The sequence below is a fragment of the Oncorhynchus clarkii genome, chromosome 12 (assembly GCF_045791955.1).
Source record: "Oncorhynchus clarkii lewisi isolate Uvic-CL-2024 chromosome 12, UVic_Ocla_1.0, whole genome shotgun sequence".
In the NCBI taxonomy this organism is placed as follows: domain Eukaryota; kingdom Metazoa; phylum Chordata; class Actinopteri; order Salmoniformes; family Salmonidae; genus Oncorhynchus; species Oncorhynchus clarkii.
The window spans coordinates 13,176,626-13,195,892 of NC_092158.1; the positions used below are offsets into that span (position 1 = coordinate 13,176,626).

The 19,267-nt window shown below is 43.8% G+C and overlaps 1 protein-coding gene across 1 annotated transcript in view; it reads right to left on the bottom strand.

The window, feature by feature from the left end:
* The window catches only part of LOC139422726 (tyrosine-protein kinase JAK2-like), a 66,613-nt gene that overhangs the window by 39,653 nt on the left and 7,693 nt on the right, over nucleotides 1–19,267 (bottom strand). The gene's annotated exons all lie outside the window — the stretch shown is intronic.

The following is a 19,267-nucleotide window of genomic DNA, read 5'->3' on the forward strand; positions in this document are numbered from 1 at the left end:
TTCGTTATGGCCAATGCTGAGAATAGAACTTACAAACTAGGGTTTTTTCCGGATCCAAAAGGGATTAAGGTGGTGGGCTTGGCAGGGGGTGTGGCAAATGGCACTGTCACACCGGCCCGTCGACGCAGCTAGATTTTAGAGAACTCCCATCTTGACAATGTACAGACATTTTTAAGCCAATCAGAATGAGTTTTTCCACACAAAAAAAGGGGTGGCTGGTTTCAGACAATCCCGCAAGTGAAGAAGCCAGATGTAGAGGTCCTGGGCTGGCGTGGTTACACATGGTCTGCGGTTGTGAAGCCGCCAGGTTGAATGTAGTGCCACATTCTCTAAACCAACGCTGGAGGCGGCTTACGGAGGAGAAATGAACATTCAACTCTCTGGCAACAGCTCTGGTGGACATTCCTGGAGTCTGCATAACAATTGCACGCTCCCTCAAAACATCTTTGGCATTGTGTTGTGTGACAAAACAGTTCAGAGTGTGCTTTTATTGTCCCAGCAGAAGATGCACCTGCGCAAATACTCATGCTGTTTAATCAGATTCTTGACATGCCACACCCGTCAGGTGGATGGATTGTCTTGGCAAAGGAGAAATGCTCACTAACAGGGATGTAAACACATTACTGCACAAAACTTGAGAGAAATAAGCTATTTGTGCCTATGGAAAATTTCTGGAATCTTGTATGTCAGCTCATGAAACCAACACTTTACATTTTGCATTTATATTTCAGTACACATATTCTGGGATGGATCTGACAGGACATTTTGCTGTTTCAAAACTAATTTGCACAAACATAAAAACAATACAGCTAAAATCTTTGTTTTTGGAATTTTCAATTCTCCCTGTCTAGCTTTTACTTATCTGATTGTTAGTTCTCAAAGATATATGTTTGAACAGTTGAAGTCGGAAGTTTACGTACACCTCAGCCAAATACATTTAATCTCAGTTTTCACAATTCCTGACATTTAATCTAGTAAGAAATTCTCTGTCTTAGGTCAGGTAGGATAACCACTTTATTTTAAGAATGTGAAATGTCAAAATAATAGTAGAGAGAATTATTTATTTCAGCTTTTATTTCTTTCATCACATTCCCAGTGGGTCAGACGTTTACATACACTCAATTAGTATTTGGTAGCATTGTCTTTAAATTGTTTAACTTGGGTCAAACGTTTTGGGTGGCCTTTCACAAGCTTCCCACAATAAGTTGGGTGAATTTTGGCCCATTCCTCCTGACAGAGCTGGTGTAAAGGAGTCAGGTTTGTAGGCCTCCTTGCTCGCACATGCTTTTTCAGTTCTGCCCACAAATGTTATATAGGATTGAGGTCAGGGGTTTGTGATGGCCACTCCAATAACTAGACCTTGTTGTCCTTAAGCCATTTTGCCACAACTTTGGAAGTATGCTTGGGGTCATTGTCCATTTGGAAGTCCCATTTGCGACCAAGATTCAACTTCCTGACTGATGTCTTGAGATGTTGCTTCAATATATCCACATAATTTCCCTGCCTCATGATGCCATCTATTTTGTGAAATGCACCAGTCCCTCCTGCAGCAAAGCACCCCCACAACATGATGCTGCCACCCACAGTTGGGATGGTGTTGTTCGGCTTGCAAGCCCTCCCCTTTTCCCTCCAAACATAACGATGGTCATTATGGCCAAACAGCTCTATTTCTATTTCATCAGACCAGAGGACATTTCTCAAAAATGTACGATCTTTGTCCCCATGTGCAGTTGCAAACCATAGTCTGGCTTTTGTATGGCGGTTTTGGAGCAGTGGCTTCTTCCTTGCTGAGCAGCCTTTCAGGTTATGTTGATATAGGACTCGTTTTACTGTGGATATAGATAATTTTGTACCTGTTTCCTCCAGCATCTTCACATGGTTCTTTGCTGTTGTTCTGGGATTGATTTTCACTTTCCGTACCAAAGTACGTTCATCTCCAGGAGACAGAACGCGTCTCCTTCCTGAGCGGTATGACAGCGGCGTGGTCCCATGGTGTTATACTTGCATACTATTGTTCGTACAGATGAACGGGGTACCTTCAGGCAATTGGAAATTGCTCCCAAGGATGAACCAGACTTGTGGAGGTCTACAATTTATTTTCTGAGGTCTTGGCTGATTTCTTTTGATTTTCCCATGATGTCAAGCAAAGAGGCACTGAGTTTGAAGGTAGACCTTGAAAAACATCCACAGGTACACCTCCAATTGACTCAAATGATGTCAATTAGCCTATCAGAAGCTTCTAAAGCCATGACATCAATTTCTGGAATCTTCCAAACTGTTTAAAGGCACAGTCAAATTAGTGTATGTAAACTTCTGACCCACTGGAATTGTGATACAGTGAATTATAAGTGAAATAATCTGTCTATAATTATCATTATTTTTACTTGCTTTATCATTACTTGCGTCATGCTCAAAGTAGATGTCCTAACCGACTTGCAAAAACTATAGTTTGTTAACAAGAAATTTGTGGAGGGGTTGAAAAATGAGTTTTAATGACTCCAACCTAAGTGTATGTCAACTTCCGACTTCAACTGTACACACACACACACACACACACACACACACACACACACACACACACACACACACACACACACACACACACACACACACACACACACACACACACACACACACACACACACACACACACACACACACACACACACACACACACACACACACACACACACACACACTGCATTCAGAAAGTCTTCAGACCCTTTGACTTTTTCCATGTTACTTTAAAGCCTTATTATAAAATGAATCAAATAAAAACAAATCCTCAATCTAAAACAATACCCCATAATGACAAAGCGAAAACAGGTTTAGAAATGTTTGCACATTTATTAAAAAATAAAATACAGAAAAACCTTAACTATTCAGACTCTTTGCAATGAGACTCAACATTGAGCTCAGGTCCTGTTTCCTTTGATCATCCTTGAGATGTTTCTACAACAAGATTCTCTGGTCTGATGAAACCAAGATTGAACTCTTTGGCCTGAAAGGCAAGCGTCACGTCTGGAGGAATCCTGGCACCATCCTTACGGTGAAGCATGCTGGTGGCAGCATCATGCTGTGGGGATGTTTTTCAACGGCAGGGACTAGGAGACTAGTCAGGATAGGAGGGAAAGATGAACGGAGCAAAGTGCAGAGAGATTCTTGATGAAAACCTGCGTTCAGCACCTCAGACTGGGGTGAAGGTTCACCTTTCAACAGGACAACGACCCTAAGCACACAGCCAAGACAACGCAGGAGTGGCTTCGGGACAAGTCTCCGAATGTCCTTGAGTGGCCCAGCCAGAGCCCGGACTTAAACCCAATGAACATCTCTGGAGAGAACTGAAAATAGCTGTGCAGTGACGCACCCCATCCAACCTGACAGAGCTTGAGAGGATCTGCAGAGAAGAATGGGAGAAACTCCCCAAATACAGGTGTGCCAAGCTTGTAGCATCATACCCAAGAAGACATGAGACTGTAATCGCTGCCAAAGTTAAGGGTCTGAATTCTGACGTAAATGTGATATTTCCGGGTTATTATTATTATTATTATTGTTGTATTTTTTCCCCAAAAATCTCTAAAAACCTGTTTATGTTTGTTATTATAGGGTATTGTGTATAGATTGATGAGGGATTTAAAAAAAAAGCCAGATTTAATCCATTTTAGAATAAGGTAAACATAACATAATGTGGACAAAGACAAGGGGTCTCAATACTTCCGAAGGCACTGTTTATAGGTCCATTATCTTTTTCTGCATACTGTCTTTTAGTCTTAAGTTAACACTGGAAAGTGTTTGTCCATCACAAATTGTTGAAATTCTCTCAATGTTTGGACTTCACCCACAAAGATTACAATGACAGAAAAATCCCTGCAATGTCAATATTTGTATTTATTACATTAGCTGCTGCTACTCTTCCTGGGGTCCAGCAAAATTAAGGCAGTTTATACCATTTAAAAACATTACAATATACTCACAGATTTCACAACACACTGTGTGCCCTCAGGCGGAATAGAGTTCCATGTAGTCATGGCTCTATGTAGTACTGTGTGCCTCCCATAGTCTGTTCTGGACTTGGGGGCTGTGAAGAGACCTCTTGTGGGGTATGCATGGGTGTCAGAACTGTGTGCCAGTAGTTTAAACAGACAGCTCTGTGTATTCAACATGTCAATACCTCTCATAAATAAAAGTAGTGATGAAGTCAATCCTCCACTTTGAGCCAGGAGAGATTAATATTAGCTCCCAGTGTACAGCCAAGGGCCAGGCGTGCTGCCGTATTCTGAGCCAATTTTTGTGGCACCTGACCACACGACTGAACAGTAGTCAAGGTGCGACAAAACTAGGGCTTGTAGGACCTGACTTGTTGATAGGGATGTGAATCACTGTCTATGCAAGTGTTATGCCTGAACACTGTTGACAGTATTCAATGGAAAAATAGTTAGTTCCTCAATCAGAGTTAGCAGCTAGAGACGGGTGATGTTCTGAAAACTAAAGGTTAAAGTTGACTCATGTCCAGGGTGTTCTGAAAGCATTAGATTAAATCAAATCCAATTTTATTAGTCACATGCGCCGAATACAACATTTCACCTTACAGTGAAATACTTACTCACAAGCCCATAACCAACGAAGCAGGTAACAAAAATATGAATAAGAAATATAAGTAACAAGTAATGAAAGAGCAGCATTAAAATAACAATAGCGAGACTATATACAGGGGTGTACCGGTACAGAGTCAATGTGGAGGCTATATACAGGGGGTACCGGTACAGAGTCAATGTGGAGGCTATATACAGGGGGTACCGGTACAGAGTCAATGTGGAGGCTATATACAGGGGGTACTGGTACAGAGTCAATGTGGAGGCTATATACAGGGGGGTACTGGTACAGAGTCAATGTGGATGCTATATACAGGGGGGTACCGGTACAGAGTCAATGTGGAGGCTATATACCGGGGGGTACTGGTACAGAGTCCATGTGGAGGCTATATACAGGGGGGTACTGGTACAGAGTCAATGTGGAGACTATATACAGGGGGGTACCGGTACAGAGTCAATGTGGAGGCTATATACAGGGGGGTACCGGTACAGAGTCAATGTGGAGACTATATACAGGGGGGTACCGGTACAGAGTCAATGTAGAGACTATATACAGGGGGGTACTGGTACAGAGTCAATGTGGAGACTATATATAGGGGGGTACCGGTACAGAGTCAATGTGGAGACTATATACAGGGGGGTACTGGTACAGAGTCAATGTGGAGGCTATATACAGGGGGGTACTGGTACAGAGTCAATGTGGAGACTATATACGGGGGGGGTACTGGTACAGAGTCAATGTGGAGACTATATACAGGGGGGTACTGGTACAGAGTCAATGTGGAGACTATATACAGGGGGGTACCGGTACAGAGTCAATGTGTAGACTATATACAGGGGGTACCGGTACAGAGTCAATGTGCGGGGGGCACCGGTTAGTTGAGGTATAGAGTGGAGGTAGAGTTATTAGTGACTATGCATAGATGATAACAACAGAGTATCAGCAGTGTAAAAGAGCGGGGGGGGGGGGGGGGGGGGGGGTTAAAATACTAGCATGTATGAGGAACAAGTCATCATACCAACATTCCAGTAAAAATGTGTCCGTCTGTGGTATAGGCGGGCGTCTATACCACATAAGGCCAATCAAAACCAGAAAGAGTCCATTCGTCTTTCTGCTACAATTAATGGGTTAAAGGGCAGGGTAGCCTAGTGGTTAGAGAGTTGGACTAGTAACCGGAAGGTTGCAAGTTCAAACCCCCGAGCTGACAAGGTACAAATCTGTCGTTCTGCCCCTGAACAGGCAGTTAATCCACTGTTCCTAGGCCGTCATTGAAAATAAGAATTTGTTCTTAACTGACTTGCATAGTTAAATAAAGGTAAAATAAATAAAAAATGCAGGGGAGGGTACAGTAATCATATCTAAGCTGACAGTGCTACTCTTGGGATGACAAAAAAAAATATGTCTGGAGCTAAGGGTCTTGTTCTGGAGTCTTTGTTCAGCGACAGGCATGATTTGAGGGTGGCTAGCTGGGATTCGTACAGGCCCTCGACTGGCAGAGCTCAGACAGTACTGCTGGGATGGCCTGACAAGTTCATTTAGCATCAGCAGACATTTGGAATTATGCCTAATCTGTGATAAATAGCCAGTCAGGGAAGCACTTTATGTCTATCCTACACCATCGACATGAGCAAGAGCAAACAGCCTCAGGCGGGGATAGAGATCTGAATAAATACAAAATAAAAACAGTCCAGGGAATGTTCCAGAAACTAAAATGTAGCCTAATTAGGGTGTACTGTTTGCATTCTTTATTGATTTATTGTAGTGGCATCTCATTGGAATTTGCTCGATGACTTCTAGATGCTATGTAGTGAATCAAACAATTATCTGCAGGTAGCAAGAAGGATGCTGCTTTGTTGAGTCAACGTCCACCACCTACCTCAGATTGATGCTGCTTAGTTTTGCTGAGTCAGCAACCACCACTTACCTCAGATTGAAACCTGATGATTCATAGGTAAACTGTTGTCAGCCTAAAGCTGAAGGATAGAAAAGTACTGGGAAATAGCATGAGTAACAGCACCAGAGGGACAGTATAATCATGTCAAACGGTAGGCTTGCATCGTCGCTCTGATATAGTTGGTGGATCATATACTCTGCCTCATCTCCTCTCTCTCTTGGATTGCTTTTGTATCACTGTTTATCAAAACATCTTATTATAAAAGTATGCTTATTATCATTATGGATATCATAACTGTTGGTGTAATCACAGGGTCTTAACATTTTATTTTTGTATAATCTTTGTTCCATCATGTGAAACATTCTAACTGGTCACTGCAACAGTAAAGAAATGTGCAAATTGCTATCTTTACATATCAGATAGATGTCTACCCCCATCGTAACCAGGTATGACATGGGAACAAAGGTGAGTATACATACAGTATATGTTGTACTTAAATAAATACAGTAAGTTATACAAGGGCAATTCCACATTAACAGATCGACACCGAGCGTGCTTCACAGTCTTATGCTCAGAGTGCATTCTCTGACGACTTTCTCTTAATTACGTTCTTGCAGGGACGAGAGTGTGGAGAGCATATAAAACATTCTATTTGATAAACACTCCCCCTACTGTATTACCTCACGCTGAGCAGCACTCCCCCTACTGTATCACCTGACACTGAGCAGCACTCCCATACTGTATCACCTCACACTGAGCAGCACTCCCCCTACTGTATCACCTCACGCTGAGCAGCACTCCCCCTACTGTATTACCTCACGCTGAGCAGCACTCCCCCTACTGTATTACCTCACACTGAGCAGCACTCCCCCTACTGTATTACCTCACACTGAGCAGCACTCCCCCTACTGTATCACCTCACACTGAGCAGCACTCCCCCTACTATATTACCTCACACTGAGCAGCACTCCCCCTACTGTATCACCTCACACTGAGCAGCACTCCCCCTACTATATTACCTCACACTGAGCAGCACTCCCCCTACTGTATTACCTCACACTGAGCAGCACTCCCCCTACTGTATTACCTCACACTGAGCAGCACTCCCCCTACTGTATCACCTCACACTGAGCAGCACTCCCCCTACTGTATTACCTCACACTGAGCAGCACTCCCCCTACTGTATTACCTCACACTGAGCAGCACTCCCCCTACTGTATTACCTCACACTGAGCAGCACTCCCCCTACTGTATCACCTCACACTGAGCAGCACTCCCCCTACTGTATTACCTCACACTGAGCAGCACTCCCCCTACTGTATTACCTCACACTGAGCAGCACTCCCCCTACTGTATCACCTCACACTGAGCAGCACTCCCCCTACTATATTACCTCACACTGCACCTTCCCCTTTTCTGAACCTTCTTCCAGTCAGGACAATGACAACAATAGAGATCAAACAAGATATACGCAAAGCAAATGTTTTACTTCATAATAATCAACTAGCTATATGTGAATCGTAATAATCTAGCTAACCAGATAGTTTAAACAGGCAGAAATGACCTCAAACTAAATGTTTAACAAGGTAGATGTAAATGATTTGTGCGTAGCTAGCTAGCTACCAATTCCTTGTGGACATCTAGCTAGCTAACAATAGTAGCTAGCCAGTTCGCCCAATTGAGTTACTATGGGCTTGCGATCGTCACAATACAGTGGGTATTGTAGACAGGTAAACCTGCCAAAATTAACACAGTACGTATTTGTTAACGTATCAAGATAAAATATAGTAGTCAGGCAAAATATGTTATGTGAATGGGCAATATTTCATTCCGAAGTCAGAGTTAATTTTCTCTCGCTTCAGCTCAAATAATGTCCGCCATTGATTTCCATTGAAGCTTGCAACTCTGCATTCTTCAAAACATGTACAAAAGGATTACGCATCAGAGAAGTGTCCCTCCGTGCTCCGTTTCGCATACTTTGATTTGGACTCATCCTCCGACCCTCCTGTGCTCCAATGTGTGTGCTCGGAGCACAGTAGTATGCATTTTGAGAAACACCAAGACTCAGATTTTTCACTTTAAAATGTATGTCAAACAAATACCAGTGATAGCAAAGTTAAACAAACCATACAACTCCATGCACAAGGACTACTTTTGTACAATTTTCACAGAACATTTTACCAGAACACATTTACTTGAAGAACAGTGCAGATGCAAAGTTTGATAACCGAATGACACAAACAAAGCAAATCGTCACTATCTGAAAAAAAATCTGAGTCTCAGGGTCACTATTACCATGGGAATCGCCCATAAGAGACATTATCACACATATCACAAACATTGCTGCCAAACCTCTTACAGTACGTGACCCAAGACATTAAAAAAAGGGCCTCCTACATGAAGCATCCTAGATCAGCACTCCTACTCTGAGACGCTTGATACACGACCCCTGGAATCAAATATTGTAGCTCAATTGTCTTTCTCTAAGAAGACCTAGCCCTATAGACACAACTTAGATTCTCAAACTTTCCCACAAAACTTCAGCCTGTATTGGTGTTCCGTTGTGTGGCCTGTATTGGTGTTCCGTTGTGTGGCCTGTATTGGTGTTCCGTTGTGTGGCCTGTATTGGTGTTTCGTTGTGTGGCCTGTATTGGTGTTCCGTTGTGTGGCCTGTATTGGTGTTCCGTTGTGTGGCCAGATTAATCATGTGACGGATCTTGAATGGTCCGGAATGAAATGACCTGAAATAAACTAAGTATTAATGAACCGATATAGACGCTTATCTGAAATGCTGATCTAACTCAACAGACTGTGTGCAATTCATGTATAGGACGAATGTATGAATGATATAGGCTATGCAACCAGAAAATGATCGGCTCATATTTGACCTTAGCATGCTGTAAGCCTACAGTACACATTCAGTCTACCTTGCTACCTGTGTGTGCACTGACACAAAGTCCAAGGGTACACATCCTATACATGAGTTGATGTCATATGGTTTGAAAAAGTAGACCTAAATGTATTTACTGCTGCTATCATAGGTCAAAAAAATATATATCTCAGCACACAGAGAGGTAGGCAACTTGGGAAATTTGGCAGTGCTATTGCAGCCCAGTGTGTGTAGTGTTGTAAACCTAACTTCATGTTAGCGTTGCCATAAGAAGCTAGGCTCCCTTGCCTCCAACCCAGCTATTGGCACTCCTATAAAATATATATACAGTGGGGCAAAAAATTATTTAGTCAGCCACCAATTGTGCAAGTTCTCCCACTTAAAAAGATGAGGCCTGTAATTTTTTTGCCCTACTGTATTTCAGAAAGTCTTCAAGGATTTCCATGATATGCAACTTTGACAAATTAAGGCTAGTGATACATCATTTAATTGCTGCAGCGAAACTAGGCTACACTGACTTCTTCTGTAAAGATGATGACTATATGCTCCTGGGGTGGGTTCTGTGTGCTCCTGGGGTGGGTTCTGTGTGCTCCTGGGGTGGGTTCTGTGTGCTCCTGGGGTGGGTTCTGTGTGCTCCTGGGGTAGGTTCTGTGTGCTCCTGGGGTAGGTTCTGTGTGCTCCTGGGGTAGGTTCTGTGTGCTCCTGGGGTGGGTTCTGTGTGCTCCTGGGGTGGGTTCTGTGTGCTCCTGGGGTGGGTTCTGTGTGCTCCTGGGGTGGGTTCTGTGTGCTCCTGGGGTGGGTTCTGTGTGCTCCTGGGGTAGGTTCTGTGTGCTCCTGGGGTAGGTTCTGTGTGCTCCTGGGGTAGGTTCTGTGTGCTCCTGGGGTAGGTTCTGTGTGCTCCTGGGAAGGTTCTGTGTTTTTTTAGCTGTAGTTACTTACGGGGTATGCTGTGTTTATATCTATACACATTTTATATGATCTGTATGTTTTCATTGGAACCCAGGACTCCCTGGAAAACAGTGGCAATTGTTACTGAGTGGACTATCCTGGCTAAATAAATCAAATGAAACTCATTGCACTCGGGTGCTTGCTGCCATTATGCTTACTGCTATTATGCTTGCTGACATTATGTTTCATAACCATAAAGGTGCAAACCACACAGGCTAAACAAGGTCCACATAAACATGTTTCAGGCCCTCTGCGTCACACCACAGCTTGTTATTGTGCTTCACTTCTGCACTGTGGTGTCCCTGCAGACGATGACGGCAGGAGAAAAAAAAGGGGGGAAAAAAAGACATGAACATAAGTAGGTTGGCATGTAAATATACTGCCTTAACCTTAGTGTGACTATTTATGCAGCACTTTGACACTTCCTCTATTAGAACTCCTGCGTCTCTCTTTAAAAAAGGTCCAGAATGCACAGCTCCCGTCACGTAGACAGTAGCCCAGAAAGAGCTGAACATGTCCTTCCTCTATGTTAAGCAAAATTGAAAAGTGAACTGACGCCACTTCACACGGCTGTTGTTCAGTCTCATACGTCATCAACTGAGCTAGTCTAAAATCCATATTTCTACAGCTGTTTGAACTCCTAAAGGTGGGTGGAGTTAATCAAAGGGTGTCTCCCAAATGGCACTCTATTCCCTATATAGCGCACTATTTTTTGACAAGAGCCTTATTGGGAATAGGGTGACATTGGGGCACAGCCATGCCAATGTCAATTAGGCTAGCTCAGTGGTCCTTCCACAGTCTCCATGTCAATTAGGCTAGCTCAGTGTTCCTTCCACAGTCTCCATGTCAATTAGGCTAGCTCAGTGTTCCTTCCACAGTCTCCATGTCAATTAGGCTAGCTCAGTGTTCCTTCCACAGTCTCCATGTCAATTAGGCTAGCTCAGTGTTCCTTCCGCAGTCTCCATGCCAATGTCAATTAGGCTAGCTCAGTGTTCCTTCCGCAGTCTCCATGCCAATGTCAATTAGGCTAGCTCAGTGTTCCTTCCGCAGTCTCCATGCCAATGTCAATTAGGCTAGCTCAGTGTTCCTTCCGCAGTCTCCATGCCAATGTCAATTAGGCTAGCGCAGTGTTCCTTCCGCAGTCTCCATGCCAATGTCAATTAGGCTAGCTCAGTGTTCCTTCCACAGTCTCCATGCCAATTAGGCTAGCTCAGTGTTCCTTCCACAGTCTCCATGTAAATCAGGCTAGCTCAGTGGTCCTTCCACAGTCTCCATGTCAATTAGGCTAGCTCAGTGGTCCTTCCACAGTCTCCATGTCAATTAGGCTAGCTCAGTGGTCCTTCCAGTCTCCATGTCAATTAGGCTAGCTCAGTGGTCCTTCCACAGTCTCCATGTCAATTAGGCTAGCTCAGTGGTCCTTCCACAGTCTCCATGTCAATTAGGCTAGCTCAGTGGTCCTTCCAGTCTCCATGTCAATTAGGCTAGCTCAGTGGTCCTTCCACAGTCTCCATGTAAATCAGGCTAGCTCAGTGGTCCTTCCACAGTCTCCATGTCAATTAGGCTAGCTCAGTGGTCCTTCCACAGTCTCCATGTCAATTAGGCTAGCTCAGTGGTCCTTCCACAGTCTCCATGTCAATTAGGCTAGCTCAGTGGTCCTTCCACAGTCTCCATGTCAATTAGGCTAGCTCAGTGGTCCTTCCACAGTCTCCATGTAAATCAGGCTAGCTCAGTGGTCCTTCCACAGTCTCCATGTCAATTAGGCTAGCTCAGTGGTCCTTCCACAATCTCTGTTTTGGTGAAACAATAAAAACATGCTGCATGGGGTTCTCCCTGAAAAATCTTCTAAACCACCACCCCCCTCACTTGTTTAGAACACACACACACACACACACACACACACACACACAACCTAGTTTGTCAATGGTGTTTTGCTGTTATCGGCCCACAGGCAGAGAGAGTTAGCCTACTTGTTCCAGGCTTATCAGGGCTTTGGGGGAAACTGGGGTCAACCACTATCACTGCAGCCAGACTATGTCCTGTAGGCTGCCCTGCCTTGATGTCACATGGCTTGCTATATCTACTCTAATGGGTCTACAACTCTTACAAATGCTCCCGTCCTCGGCCCTGTCACCGACCTAATGTCAAAAGGAGCCTCATGCACTGCATCCGAGACATATTCACACTAGAGTTCTACCACTGGACACGGAATTCATGAGCAGGATGTTGTAAAGATGACAGGCAGCGCACGACAACGAGGAAGCTGCTCAAACACCCTTCTTCACAGGCTGCAGTAGGGGTGAGGTGGTAGCAACTAGCAAGGCCCCCTACCAAATCCACAATCAGGTCAATCACAAGGCATTATGGCAGAGAAACATTGACAGAATGTTCCATGGTTAGGTTGAGGGGTGGCTGGGTATAGCTACCATACCAGCCAGGAGTATTCAGATCTTACCCTACGACGTCCAGACTACTGCTGGTTCTCTTCTACCTGATAATGAATTGAACCCACCAGTCCATGAGAAGAGGGGAAGACTGAAAAAGAACAGTGGAAATGGCTTGGAGGTCAAGATTTGAATTTGTGGGCACTATACTATACACAGGAAGCTATAGGGGGAAGGTGAGGGGAAGCCCCATAATGCTGCATAATATCAGAGGAACATTGACAGCATGCTAGTTTTCAGGCAAGGGACGTGGGATAAGGGGCTTTGAGACTTGTACTGATTAGGCTACTTCTGCCATGCAAGAGAGGCAGCAGCTCAGAGTTGACCTGTGGTTGTCAGGTCTGCTACCTGGAATAATCCTCTCACAGCTAAGCCAGTTTGATTCGTCCAACAAATACTGTGGGTCCTCTATACTGGCTGACGCAAGCCAACAAAGCCAATCAGACGTCCTGTGAGAGAAACGAAGGGCTGGCACTCAACTAGTTGTATTGTGTGCTGTATAGGGGAGAAGTGACCAATGAGTGAACACTTGATCATCATACTTACATAGAAACTGAAAGCTGCAAATATACTGAACAAAAATATAAAGGCAACAGGTAAAGTGTTGGTCCCGTGTTTCATGAGCTGAAATAAAAGATGACCGAATTTTCCCCATACACACAAAGAGCTTATTTCTCTCAAATGTTGTAAAAATTTTTTTTTTTACATCCATGTTAGTGAGCATTTCTCCTTTGCCAAGATAATCCATCCACCTGACTGGTGTGGCATATCATGAAGCTGATAAAAAAAGCACGATCATTACACAGGTGCATCTGGAGGCGAAAGAAACACCTGTTTAGGTGAGGTGCTGGCTAGCGGAGTAGAACACCTGTTTAGGCGAGGTGCTGGCTAGCGGAGTAAAACACCTGTTTAGGCGAGGTGCTGGCTAGCGGAGTAAAACACCTGTTTAGGCGAGGTGCTGGCTAGCGGAGTAAAACACCTGTTTAGGCGAGGTGCTGGCTAGCGGAGTAAAACACCTGTTTAGGCGAGGTGCTGGCTAGCGGAGTAAAACACCTGTTTAGGCGAGGTGCTGGCTAGCGGAGTAAAACACCTGTTTAGGCGAGGTGCTGGCTAGCGGAGTAAAACACCTGTTTAGGCGAGGTGCTGGCTAGCGGAGTAAAACACCTGTTTAGGCGAGGTGCTGGCTAGCGGAGTAAAACACCTGTTTAGGCGAGGTGCTGGCTAGCGGAGTAAAACACCTGTTTAGGCGAGGTGCTGGCTAGCGGAGTAAAACACCTGTTTAGGCGAGGTGCTGGCTAGCGGAGTAAAACACCTGTTTAGGCGAGGTGCTGGCTAGCGGAGTAAAACACCTGTTTAGGCGAGGTGCTGGCTAGCGGAGTAAAACACCTGTTTAGGCGAGGTGCTGGCTAGCGGAGTAAAACACCTGTTTAGGCGAGGTGCTGGCTAGCGGAGTAAAACACCTGTTTAGGCGAGGTGCTGGCTAGCGGAGTAAAACACCTGTTTAGGCGAGGTGCTGGCTAGCGGAGTAAAACACCTGTTTAGGCGAGGTGCTGGCTAGCGGAGTAAAACACCTGTTTAGGCGAGGTGCTGGCTAGCGGAGTAAAACACCTGTTTAGGCGAGGTGCTGGCTAGCGGAGTAAAACACCTGTTTAGGCGAGATGCTGGCTAGCGGAGTAAAACACCTGTTTAGGCGAGGTGCTGGCTAGCGGAGTAAAACACCTGTTTAGGCGAGGTGCTGGCTAGCGGAGTAAAACACCTGTTTAGGCGAGGGGCTGGCTAGCGGAGTAAAACACCTGTTTAGGCGAGGGGCTGGCTAGCGGAGTAAAACACCTGTTTAGGCGAGGGGCTGGCTAGCGGAGTAAAACACCTGTTTAGGTGAGGTGCTGGCTAGCGGAGTAAAACACCGGTTTAGGTGAGGTGCTGGCTAGCGGAGTAAAACACCTGTTTAGGCGAGGTGCTGGCTAGCGGAGTAAAACACCTGTTTAGGTGAGGTGCTGGCTAGCGGAGTAAAACACCTGTTTAGGAGAGGTGCTGGCTAGCGGAGTAAAACACCTGTTTAGGAGAGGTGCTGGCTAGCGGAGTAAAACACCTGTTTAGGCGAGGTGCTGGCTAGCGGAGTAAAACACCTGTTTAGGCGAGGTGCTGGCTAGCGGAGTAAAACACCTGTTTAGGCGAGGGGCTGGCTAGTAAAACACCTGTTTAGGCGAGGGGCTGGCTAGTAAAACACCTGTTTAGGCGAGGTGCTGGCTAGCGGAGTAAAACACTTGTTTAGGCGAGGGGCTGGCTAGCGGAGTAAAACACTTGTTTAGGCGAGGGGCTGGCTAGCGGAGTAAAACACCTGTTTAGGCGAGGTGCTGGCTAGTAAAACACCTGTTTAGGCGAGGTGCTGGCTAGCGGAGTAAAACACTTGTTTAGGCGAGGGGCTGGCTAGCGGAGTAAAACACCTGTTTAGGAGAGGTGCTGGCTAGCGGAGTAAAACACCTGTTTAGGAGAGGTGCTGGCTAGCGGAGTAAAACACCTGTTTAGGCGAGGTGCTGGCTAGCGGAGTAAAACACCTGTTTAGGCGAGGTGCTGGCTAGCGGAGTAAAACACCTGTTTAGGCGAGGAGCTGGCTAGTAAAACACCTGTTTAGGCGAGGGGCTGGCTAGTAAAACACCTGTTTAGGCGAGGTGCTGGCTAGTAAAACACCTGTTTAGGCGAGGTGCTGGCTAGCGGAGTAAAACACTTGTTTAGGCGAGGGGCTGGCTAGCGGAGTAAAACACCTGTTTAGGCGAGGTGCTGGCTAGTAAAACACCTGTTTAGGCGAGGTGCTGGCTAGCGGAGTAAAACACTTGTTTAGGCGAGGGGCTGGCTAGCGGAGTAAAACACCTGTTTAGGTGAGGTGCTGGCTAGTAAAACATTTGAAAAAGAAAAGGAGAGTTGCACACTCTAGGAGCTCAGATGCAATAATTGAATTACCTAATAACCAACGTTTCGACAAACAAGCTGTCTTCATCAGGGTACAATGACAAACACTGCGGGCCACTAGTTTATATAGTGTCAAAGGATACACAGGTGTCAGTAATCATGGCCAGGTGTGGCTTGATATAATTTTTTAATTTACAGATACAAATAGAACATATAAAATAAAATAAATACATCGCATACGATCATAGATACAATTTGGCTAGTGGTGAAGGCATCAAAACTATGAAATAACACATATGGAATCATGTAGTAACCAAAAAAAAGTGTTACACAGTTTTTATATTTGATATTCTTGAAAGTAGCCACCGTTTGCCTTGATGACAGCTTGCACACTCTTGGCATTCTCTCAACCAGCCTCACCTGGAATACTTTTCCAACAGTCTTGGAGTTCCCACATATGCTTAACACTTGTTGGCTGTTTTTTTTTTTTTTTTTTTTTACCTCAGTCTGCAAACCAACTCATCCCAAACCATCTCAATTGGGTTGAGGTCAGGTGATTGTGGAGGCCAGGTCACCTGATGCAGCACTCCATCACTCTCCTTCTAGGTCAAATAGCTCTTACACAGCCTGGAGGGGGGTTGGGTCATTGTCTTGTTGAAAAACAAATGATAGCGGGACTAAGCCCAAACCAGATGGGATGGCGTATCGCTGCAGCATGCTGTGGTAGCTATGCTGGTTAAGTGTGCCTTGAATTCTAAATAAATCACAGACAGTGTCACCAGCAAAGCACCCCCACACCTCCTCCTCCTCCTCCTCCTCCATGCTTCACGGTGGGAACCACACATGCGGAAATCATCCATTCACTCACACCACGGCGGTTGGAACCAAAAATCAGACCAAAGAACACATTTCCACTGGTCTAATGTCCATTGCTCGTGTTTCTTGGTGTCCTTTAGTAGTGGTTTCTTTGCAGCAATTCGACCATGAAGGCCTGATTCACGCAGTCTCCTCTGAACAGTTGATGTTGAGATGTGCCTGTTATTTGAACTCTGAAGCATTTATTTGGGCTGCAATTTCTGAGGCTGGTAACTCTAATGAACTTATCCTCTGCAGCAGAGGTAACTCTGGGTCTTCCTTTCCTGTGGCAGTCCTCATGAGATCCAGTTTCATCATAGCGCTTGATGGTTTTTGCAACTGCCCTTGAAGAAACTTTCAAAGTTCTTGACATTTTACGGATTGACTGACCTTCATATCTTAAAGTAATGGACTGTCGTTTTTCTCTGCTTATTTGAGCTGTTCTTGCCATAATATGGACTTGGTCTTTTACCAAATAGGGCAATCGTCTGTAAACCACCTCTACCTTGTCACAACAACTGATTGGCTCAAACGCATTAAGGAAAGAAATTCCACAAATGAACTTTTAACAAGGCACACCTGTTAATTGAAATGCATTCTAGGGGACTACCTCATGAAGCTAGTTGAGAGAATGCCAAGAGTGTGCAAAGCTGTCATCAAGCCAAAGGGTGGCTACTTTGAAGAATCTGTAATATAAAATATATTTTGATTTGTTTAACACTTGTTTTGGTTACTACATGATTCCATATGTGTTATTTCATAGTTTTTATGTCTTCACTATTATTATACAATGTAGAAAATAGTAAAAATATAGAAAAACCCTGGAATGAGTAGGTGTGTCCAAACTTTTGACTGGTACTGTATATGGAGACTGTTAAGTGACAAAAATAGCAGGTTAAATTACATGTCCCAAAAAAATTGTTTCCTGATCTTTGTTATATCTCTCAGATATAGGACAGACACTTCAGAACAAACCTCCTTTAGATCTTTTTTGGGACTCTCTGTAGTTTATCTGTTATTCAATGCGTTTGTATGGGCTAATAGCGGTAAGGCCAAAATATATATATATATTTTTTATAGATACTTCAAGGGGCCAAAAATGTCTTGGGCCGTTCTGTCAATCGTAATTTACATCAGCTTTCTAGGGCAGACTAGGGAAGTTTTCCAATAGCAATGGAACTTAGGCTTACGAGTGTTTTAACGATACATCTTTCCTACAACGGCCAAAGATGTAACATGCGCTTCCCAAAATATCACGTAGACAACAAGTGCCTCAACAATGTTGCTAGGTGCATTGTTGAGGCACCTAGCGATTGATATGATCGAAAGAAAGGAAGCACTGCTTTCAGATCAGCATTCTCCCTTTCCAATCTTACCTTAACATTAGAATTATTCCACAATAATTCCACAATAATGACGACGGATCAGCTCCTAGAGAGATATCACGTATGGCTACAAATATTGAGGCGGCTTATTCTAATATTTACCCTATAACAATGTATTAAATCAAGATTTGGCACATAATTGTGCACGTTAAACATCATGAAATAGGCTATGTCGAGGCAAAAATGTCAGAGTAGCGTACAGATAGTTTTATTTAGCTAACTAATTAACATGAAACTGATTTTAATATCATTCAAATATATAGGTCTTTGTAGTCTATACTGTATTTATCTTTTAACACAGTAATCACGGTTTTCATGGGAAGTGTCTTTATACCCTTCACTTGTTATGCAAATAAATGGGCAACTGTATTTGTAGTCAGTCACATTCATTCTGAAGTTATCAGCGATCACAGATAAACATCTTGATTTTGTGTTTAGTGGAGATTGTGATAAGTGACGCGGAAGGGGGGGGGGCATTTAACGACATACTTGGCTGTTCTAGGAGTGGTCCGAGTTGGTCATTAAATAACGAGCAACTTTAGTAACAATGGTTTTGGGAAGCAGCTCAGAGATTTAATGATGCTAACAATGAACATAGCCTTAAAACTACAATATGTAACTTCTCGGGCCACCTGACCAAATTCTCATTGAAAAGGTGTGATATACAGTATATAAATATTTATAAACTGGGTGGTTCGAGCATTGAATGCTATAACACAGTATACCATGAGTATGACAAAACACAGAGTCATGGGTATGACTCCGCATTGCGTCGTGCTTAACAGCCCTTAACTGTGGTATATTGGCCATATATCACAAACCCCGGAGGTGGCTTATTGTTATTAGAAACTGGTTACCAACATAATTAGAGCAGTAAAAATAAATGTTGATGAATTTATGAAATTGCTTCTTCCAATGATTGATAAACATGCACCTGCATAGAAACTAGAGGTCGACCGATTATGATTTTTCAACGCTGATACCGATTATTGGAGGATCAAAAAAGCAGATACCGATTAATTGGACGATATTTTTTATTTTATTTGTAATTACAACAATACTGAATGAACACTTATTTTAACTTAATATAATACATCAATAAAATCAATTTAGCCTGAAATAAATAATGAAACATGTTTAATTTGGTTTAGATAATGCAAAAACAAAGTGTTGGAGAAGAAAGTAAAAGTGCCATATAAGAAAGCTAACGTTTAAGTTCCTTGCTCAGAACATGAGAACATATGAAAGCTGGTGGTTCCTTTTAAAATGACTCTTCAATATTCCAAGGTAAGAGGTTTTAGGTTGTAGTTGATATAGTATTTATAGGACTATTTCTCTCTATACCATTTGTATT